General features: G+C 35.4%; 1 pseudogene; it reads right to left on the bottom strand.

Moving 5' to 3' along the window:
- Nucleotides 1-7182: 7182 nt before the first annotated feature.
- On the bottom strand, nt 7183-7711 carry LOC115836279 (annotated as a pseudogene).
- Nucleotides 7712-8502: the final 791 nt, after the last annotated feature.

Here is an 8502-nt window from a genome sequence, read left to right as displayed (position 1 = left end):
AACTTCATAGACTCCCCCAGAGGGAAATTCTATATCTTGGCAAGTAAAATTTTAGATGGAAAGAATCTACTACATCACCCTTTGAGGAATTGCTACTCACTTTACTATTTGCTGGGAGCTATACACAGTAGCACCTTCTAACTGAAATATTGGTTTCCATTGCTCTAGTATTTTGCTTAATTATTATCCTTATAGCAGGGTTAATAGTTACAAACAAAAAGGGAACATGAAAGTTTTACTATCCCTGAGTCTGTTACTATTGGGTTTGGTAATATGTCGCAGTCTGGCTATGTAAAGAAGGTTATAAAGGAAAGAGATTCTATATAAGAAATGATCTTGCATGGTAAATACTTGTCCTGAAGAGAATTGGTGGTTGTTTAAAACAAGGATGTTTAGGACAAGTCAGAAAGTTTAAGCATGTCTTAGACTGTCTGTGGAAGTCATGAAGGGATTAATAATTGCAGGAAAGATTTAGCCAAGGTTAACACTAAAGTTACTCTAGCCACCCCAATCCAATGCCACTTATCCAGAATGGAATATCACTTTCATATTAATGTTTCAGCAATATCTGGTGGAGGCAAACTAGTGTTACAACCCATTGAAATTGATGACAGCAATCAAATTCAAAATGATGCTGCAGACAGAACCATGCATGGACATGCCTGTGTTCTGAGGACCCTTAGATTGACCCCAGGGGGAGCCTTAGCTGCTGTTCCCCACACAACACTCCTTTTCAGCAAGAGGTAGCTAGAAAGAGTTGTTTCCCAACACTCCCTAACAGCAGTTAGAGTTACCACTCCAGAGCGGGGATTGATACTGGAGTTAAGAAGAAATTACATAGGCAGATAGTGAGGTTATGGAAGTCCTTGGTATGGTTTTCCTTTTAATGAAAAGTAGCCCCAAATCATTTTCCTTCCTAACAAAGAGTAGCCTGTAAAATCGAGTTGTAGACATAAATTAGCAGTTGTGCCAATCATGTTCAAAATGGCAGCCCCATCTTCCCTTCTCTTTATCAGCCACGTGTACAGTAAGGAGCGTACAGGATGCTGCTGGTCAATGGTAGAGTTCATTTGCATAATAAGATTAGGGCAGGGTGGCCAGCCTTCCCTATGTGCTATGTAAATGTCATACCTGATCGAACCAATCTGTGAGCCCTATGTAAATCAGACATCGCCTTCTCAAACCTGACTATAAAATCCAGCACATTTGCCACCTGCCAGTCTTTTCCACTCAGAGACCCCTCTCTCTCTACAGAGAGAGCTGTTTCTCTTTCTCTTCTTTTCTACCTATTAAAACTCCACTGCTAAACTCCTCATGTGTGTTTGTGTTCTAAATTTTCCTGGCATGAGATGACAAACCCCAGGGTATGTACTCCAGACAATGTAGTTGCTTCAGTAATGCTGAACATCTTTTCATGTACCTATTGGCCATTCCATATCTTCTTTATGGAAATGTCATTCGAATCTTTGGATCTATTTATAAATTGGGCTTTTGTCTTCTTATATAATTGTAAGACCTCTTTATATATTCTGGATATGAGTCCTTTATCATATATATGTTTTACCAATATTTTCTCCTTTCTGTTCCTTGTCTTTTTAGTTCCTTACTAGCTGTAACTTCAATAAAGTTCAGTTTATTAATTTATCTATTTTATTTTATTTTATTTCATTTTGTTTTATTTTATTTAATTTATTTTATTTGAGATGGAGTCTCACTCTGTTGCCTGGGCTAGAGTGCAGTGGCGTGATCTGGGCTCACTGCAGCCTCCACCTCCCAGGTTCCAGCGATTCTCCTGCCTCAGCCTCCTGAGTAGCTGGGACTACAGGCGTGCGCAACTACGCCCAGCTAATTTTTGTATTTTTAGTAGAGACGGGGTTTCACTATGTTGGTTGGCCAGGATGGTCTCGATTTCTTGACCTCATGATCCACCTGCCTTGGCCTCCCAAAGTGCTGGGATTACAGGCATGAGCCACCGCGCCCAGCCCAATTTATCTATTTTGTGATTAGAGTTCTTGCTGTTCTATTTAATTAATACTTTCTTTTCAAATTTGTGAAGATTTTCTCATAAGTTAATTTTTATAAGTTTCATAGTTTGGCTTTTACATTTAAGTTTATGAGCCCATAAGAACTATCATGTATATGTGTCAGGTAAGCTAAATTGAAGTCTTTGCTTTTTATTTTTGCATTTGGATGTCCAATCATTTTAGCACCATGAGTTGGAAAGAATATATGTTCTCTATTAAAATAGCTTGATATTTTGTTTGGTATCAATTACAATATACATGTGTATCTCTTTCTAAACTCTCTCTTCTGTTCCATTAATCTATATGTCTATACTTAAACCAATGCCACACTTTCATGATTGTTATACCTTTACAATCATTCTTGCAATCAGGTGAGTCCTCTAACTCTGTTCTTATTCAAAACTATTTTGGCTTTCCTAATCCTTTGATTTTCTCATAAATTTTAGAATCAGCTTACAATCTTTATCAAAAAAAAGGCCGCCAGAATATTTATTATGGGGATTGCATTGAATCTATAGATCTCTTTAAATAATTGTATGAGTATTGAACCTTCTGATCCATAAACATGACATATTTCTTCATTTATTTAGATATTCTTAAATTTTCTTATCAGTTATTTATAGCTTTTAGTTACAGATATTGCACCTATTTTAAAAATGTAATCCCAATCATTTTACTTATTTGATGTTGTCACAAATAATTTGATATTTGGTTTTATTTTCAATGGTTCCTTTATAATATATACAAATACAATTGATTTTGTATATTCATCTTGAAGCCTTAGATCTCACTAAACTCACATATTATCTCTTGTAGCTTTTTCAAATTAGATTTTTTTAAAATCTCAACTTTTATTTTAGGTTCACAGGATGCATGTGCAGGTTTGTTACATGGGTATATTGCATGATGCTGAGGTTGGTGGTACAAATGATTCCATCACCTGGGCAGTGAGCATTGTACACAATAGGTAGTTTTTTAACCCTCGTCTCCCTTCTTCTTTCCTCCCTCAAAGTAGTCCCCAATGTCTGTTGTTCCCATCTTTATGTACTTGTGTACTCAATGTTTAGCTTCCACTTATGAGAGAACATGTGGTATTTGGTTTTCTGTTCCTGTGGAAATTTGCTTAAAATAATGGTCTCCAGCCACATCCATGTTGCTTCAAATGACATGATTTTGTTCTTTTTATGGCTGTGTATTATTCCATCATGTGTATGTACCACATTTTCTTTATCCAGTCCACCATTGATGAGCATCTAGGGTGATTCCATGTCTTTGCTGTTGTGAATAGTGCTGCAATGAACATACATGTGCTTGTGTCTTTTTGGTAGAACCATTTGTTTTCCTTTGAGTATATACCCGGTAATAGGATTGCTGAATTGAATGGTAGTTCTGTTTTAAGTTCTTTGAGAAATCTCCAAACTGCTTTTCACAGTTGCTGAACTAATTTACATTTTCATCAACAATGTATAAGTGTTCTCTTTCCTCCACAATCTCGTCAGCATCTGTTTTTTGTTTGTTTGTTTTACTTTTTTTTTTTTTTTTTTTTTTCTTTTTTTGAGACAGAGTCTCGCTGTCGCCCAGGCTGGAGTGCAGTGGCGCGATCTCGGCTCACTGCAGGCTCCGCCCCCCGGGGTTCACGCCATTCTCCTGCCTCAGCCTCCCGAGTAGCTGGGACTACAGGCGCCCGCCATCTCGCCCGGCTAATTTTTTGTATTTTTAGTAGAGACGGGGTTTCACTGTGTTAGCCAGGATGGTCTCGATCTCCTGACCTCGTGATCCGCCCGCCTCGGCCTCCCAAAGTGCTGGGATTACAGGCGTGAGCCACCGCGCCCGGCCTTGTTTTACTTTTTAGTAATAGCCATCGTGACTGGTGTGTGATGGTATCTCATTGTGGTTTTGATTTGCATGTCTCTGATGATTAGTATTGTGGAGAATTTTTTCGTATATTTGTTGGCCACTTGTAGGTTTTCTTTTGAAAAGTGTTTGTTTATGTCTTTTGCCTGTCCTTTGTTGTTTTTTGCTTGTTGAATTGTTTAATTTTCTTACAGATTCTGAATATTAGACCTTTGTTCTTTTTTTATTATTATTATACTTTGCATTCTAGGGTACATGTGCACCATGTGCAGGTTTGTTACATATGTGTACATGTACCATGTTGGTATGCTGCACCCATCAACTCCTCATTTACATTAAGTATATCTCCCAGTGCCATCACTCCCCCCTTCCCCCCACCCCACGACAGGCCCCATTGTGTGATGCTCCCCACCCAGTGTCCAAGTGTTCTCATTGTGCAATTCCCACCTATGAGTGAGAACATGCGGTGTTTGGTTTTTTTGTCCTTGTGATAGTTTGCTCAGAATGATGGTTTCTAGCTTCATCCATGTCCCTACAAAGAACATGAACTTATCCTTTTTATGGCTGCGTAGTATTCCATGGTGTATATGTGCCACATTTTCCTAATCCAGTCTATCATTGATGGACATTTGGGTTGGTTCCAAGTCTTTGCTATTGTGAATAGTACCACAATAAACCTACATGTGCATGTGTCTTTATAGCAGCATGATTTATAATCCTTTGGGTATATGCCCAGTATAGACCTTTGTTGGATGCATAGTTTGCAAATATCTTCTCTCATTCTGTAGGTTGTCTGTTTACTTTGTTGATAGTTTCTTTTGCTATGCAAAAGCTCTTTAGTATAATTAGATCTCATTTGTTTATTTTTGTTTTGTTGCAATTACTTTTAAGGACTTAGTCATAAATTATTTGCCAAAGGCTGATGTACAGGTGGTATTTCCTAGGTTTTCTTCTAAGAGTTTTATAATTTGAGGTATTAAATTTAAGTGTTTAATCAGTCTTGGGTTAATTTTTGTTTATGTTGAAATGTGGGGGTCTAGTTTCATTCTCATGCACATGGCTAGCTAGTTATCCCAGCACCATTTATTGAATAGGGAGTCCTTCCCCCATTGCTTGTTTTTATTGACTTTGTCAAAGATCAGATGGTTGTATGTCTGTGTGGCTTTATTTCTGGGTTCTCTGTCCTGTTCCATTGATCTATGTGCCTGCTTTTGTATTATGATGTACCATGATGTTCTTATTAGATTTATTTGGATTTTTTTTTACATAGACGATCACTTTATTTGTGAATAAAGATGTGTTTCTTCTTCCACTTAACTCTACATAGTTGTTTGTCTTTCCTTATTGTATTGGCCAGGAACTTAAATACAGTGTTAAATAGAAATGGTAAGAATATATATCCTTGCCTTGTTTCTGAACATAGGGAGAAAAAAATTCAGTTTCTTTCTATTTAGTATGTTAGCAGTAGGATTTGTATATATGTATACCACTAGCTAGAAGAGTGCCATTTTATTCCTAGTTTAGTAAGAGTTTTTATCATTAATAGGAGTAAATTTTGTCAAATGTTTTTACCTCATCTTTTTCTTTTTGGGGTTGTTAATATGGTATTACATTGATTTTTTAAAAATTAAACTCTGCATCTCTGGGAAGAACTGTACTTGATCATGACATATTTCTCTATTTCTCTATTGCATAATTCAATTTACTTAATATTTTAATAGATGTTTACATCTATTTTCATTAGTGGTATTGGCCTGTGATTTTTCTTTTCTTGTTATATCTTTCTGGTCTTTGAATCATCAAAATACAGACTTCATAAATTTTAGAAATAGTTTTTTCTCTTTTATAATTTTTATTGAAAGTTTTATGTGAAATTGTTGTCAGTTCTTCTTTAAATTTGCAAGACATAACCCCTGAAGTGATTTGACCCTGGAATTTCCTTTGAGGCAATAATTTAAACTACAAATTTAATCTTATTAATAGACATATGGCTAGTCAATTTTATTGATTTCCCCTTGAGTGAGTTTTGGTAGGTTGCGTCTTTCAACAAATATGTCTCTTTCGTCTACATTGTAGAATTGATGGTATAAAATTTATTATAATATTCTCTTATTAATCTTTAATGGCAATGGAATCTTTAGTGATTCCCCCTCTTTCATTGCTCCTATTGGTAATTTGTATACTGTATTTGCTTTCTTTTTCCTGATCAGACTTGCTGAAAGTTTATTATTTTTGTTGGACATTACATAGAACCAGTTTTTGGGTTAATTTATTTTTCTCTATTGTTTTTCTCTTTTCCATGTAATTAATTTCTTCTTTTATGTTCATTATTTTTCCTTTTTGCTTTCTTTCTGCTAATTTGCTCTTTTTTTTTGCCATGTTCTTAAGTAAGACGCTTACAATATTGATTTAAGACTTACCATCCCCATAAATTTACTTTAATTATTGTCTTAGTCTGTTTGACTGCCAGAAAAAATTACCATAGATACTGGGTGGCTTAACAACAAATGTCTTACACTTCTGGAGGCTGGAAGTCAGAGATCAGGCTGCCAGCTAGCACAGTCAGGTTCTACCGATTACCCTCATGTGAGTTCCAGACTAACTTCTTGTTGCATTTTTACATAACATCAACAACAACAACAACAAAACAAAAAGGGCAAGAGAGGTCTCTGGGGTCCCTTTTTTAAGGGCACTAATCCCATTCATGAGAATTCCACACATATGACCTAATTATCTCCCAAAGTCTCCACTTTCTATAATCATTCTATTAATCATCAATTTTAAATCATAAAATTGAAGAGCAAATTAAATCAAAGTAAGCAGAAGAAAAAAATAATAACTATCAAAGCAGAAATAGGTGAAATGGAGAGAAAAAATAGGAAAAAATTACAAAATCAATAGCTGGTTGTTTGAGATTAATAAAATGGATTAACCTCAAGTCAGCCTGATCAGGAAAAAAGGGTTTGACAAAAATTAACACTGTTTTCTGTAAGAGAAGTGACATCACTACAGATATCACAGATTTAAAAGGATAATAAGAAAATATTATAAACAATTTTGTGCCAATAAATTAGATAACTTAGATAAAATGAAAAAAATCCTTGAAATACACAGGGATTTCAACATAAATTTTTTTTTGGCGGGAAATGGCAAACATTTAGTTCATTGCAGTTACACATCACAAATTTTGATATTTTAAAATTTCACTAGTTTAAAAATATTTTCTAACTTGCCGTGTAATTTCTTTTTTATCCTTTTCTTACAAAAATGTATCACTTATTTAATTAGGTTCTTTGTAAGAAATTTAGAAAACCAATTTGTGAGGATAAACGCCATTCAGACAAACACAGATCACAGGTAGTCCTGGAGCTGAGGAATAAATTTAATTTTTGGTAACTTTTGCAAGTCCACAGCTTTCTCATCAATCTTACACTGCTCTGTAATCTCATATTTCTCTTTTTCTATGTCTAAGATCTCATCTTTCTGGTGTCTGAGCTTCCATGGCTGCTGCTTCTTAAAGTAAACATGAGTGAGATGTTGGGGGATTTTTGCATCATTGATATCAATTTTTGTGGAGGTGGCAATGACAAATTTCTGGTGTGTTCTATGCAGAAGAAACTGATTAAGAACAATAGGTTCAGTCACAAGTAACAAGCCACTGCTCAACTGCTTTAGAGCAACCAGTCTATTGCCCTGTAGTGCCCAGTCAGGATGAGCAGAATGGTCCTAGGAGAGTTGCTAGCTCACATTTTTTTCACATGCTGACTGGAGGAGTTTTTGTTGTGGCTTAACAGCTTTTGAGGCTTATCTTCAGTAGAATAGTATCTAGGCATTTTGTGAAGTTTAACCACTCAGGTACCACATTCATATGACCACCAACTGGTTCTGGGGACAGTGGCAAGAACCTCCATCCTTTTTTTTTTTTTTTTTAAACCCTGGATTCAGCAGCTAAGTACTTCATCTTGAATATGACCCTCAGAAATACGTAGCAGATTGGGAATGTTTGCTAATTCCTTCGATAATGATGACAGGATTTTGTCTGCAGTGAAGCTTCCTCTTCTTGGGCTGTTTAGCCTTCAGGTTAATATTTTTAAACTAACCACTGGCCTTAGCCTCCTTGGCTTCAGGTTTCTTCTTTTTAGTATCGGTCTTCTCAAATTTTTCACTCACCATTTTGCAAGGTGGGAAAGAGAGCCATGTAATTTATCATATGAACTGTGGGTGTGTAGAAATTCATTGTTCAATTTTCATATATTTGAGGATTTTCCAATTTTTTATGGTTTTGATTTCTACATTAATTCTGTGTTGGTTAAGTAATATATCATTTATGTTTTCAAACCTTTTAAAATTACTATACTTACCACCCAAAATATGACGTAATTGTGAATATTCTGTGTTCACTTACTAATAACTTATTTTCAGCTATTTATGCATAAAGTACTTTATGAATACCAATTACGTCGATTTAATTGATAGTATTGTTCAAGTGTTCTACATTTTTACTGATTTTCTGTCAACTTTTTCTATCAATTACTGTGACCTGAGTGTTAATAATTATGACAATAAAGATAGCTTATTATTTCTGTTCTATCAGTTTTGGCTTCAGGAATTTGAAGTCTGTTAT

The sequence above is a fragment of the Nomascus leucogenys genome, chromosome 8 (assembly GCF_006542625.1).
Source record: "Nomascus leucogenys isolate Asia chromosome 8, Asia_NLE_v1, whole genome shotgun sequence".
In the NCBI taxonomy this organism is placed as follows: domain Eukaryota; kingdom Metazoa; phylum Chordata; class Mammalia; order Primates; family Hylobatidae; genus Nomascus; species Nomascus leucogenys.
The sequence above is the reverse complement of the archived record's forward strand: the minus strand, read 5'-3'. Positions and strand labels throughout refer to the sequence as shown.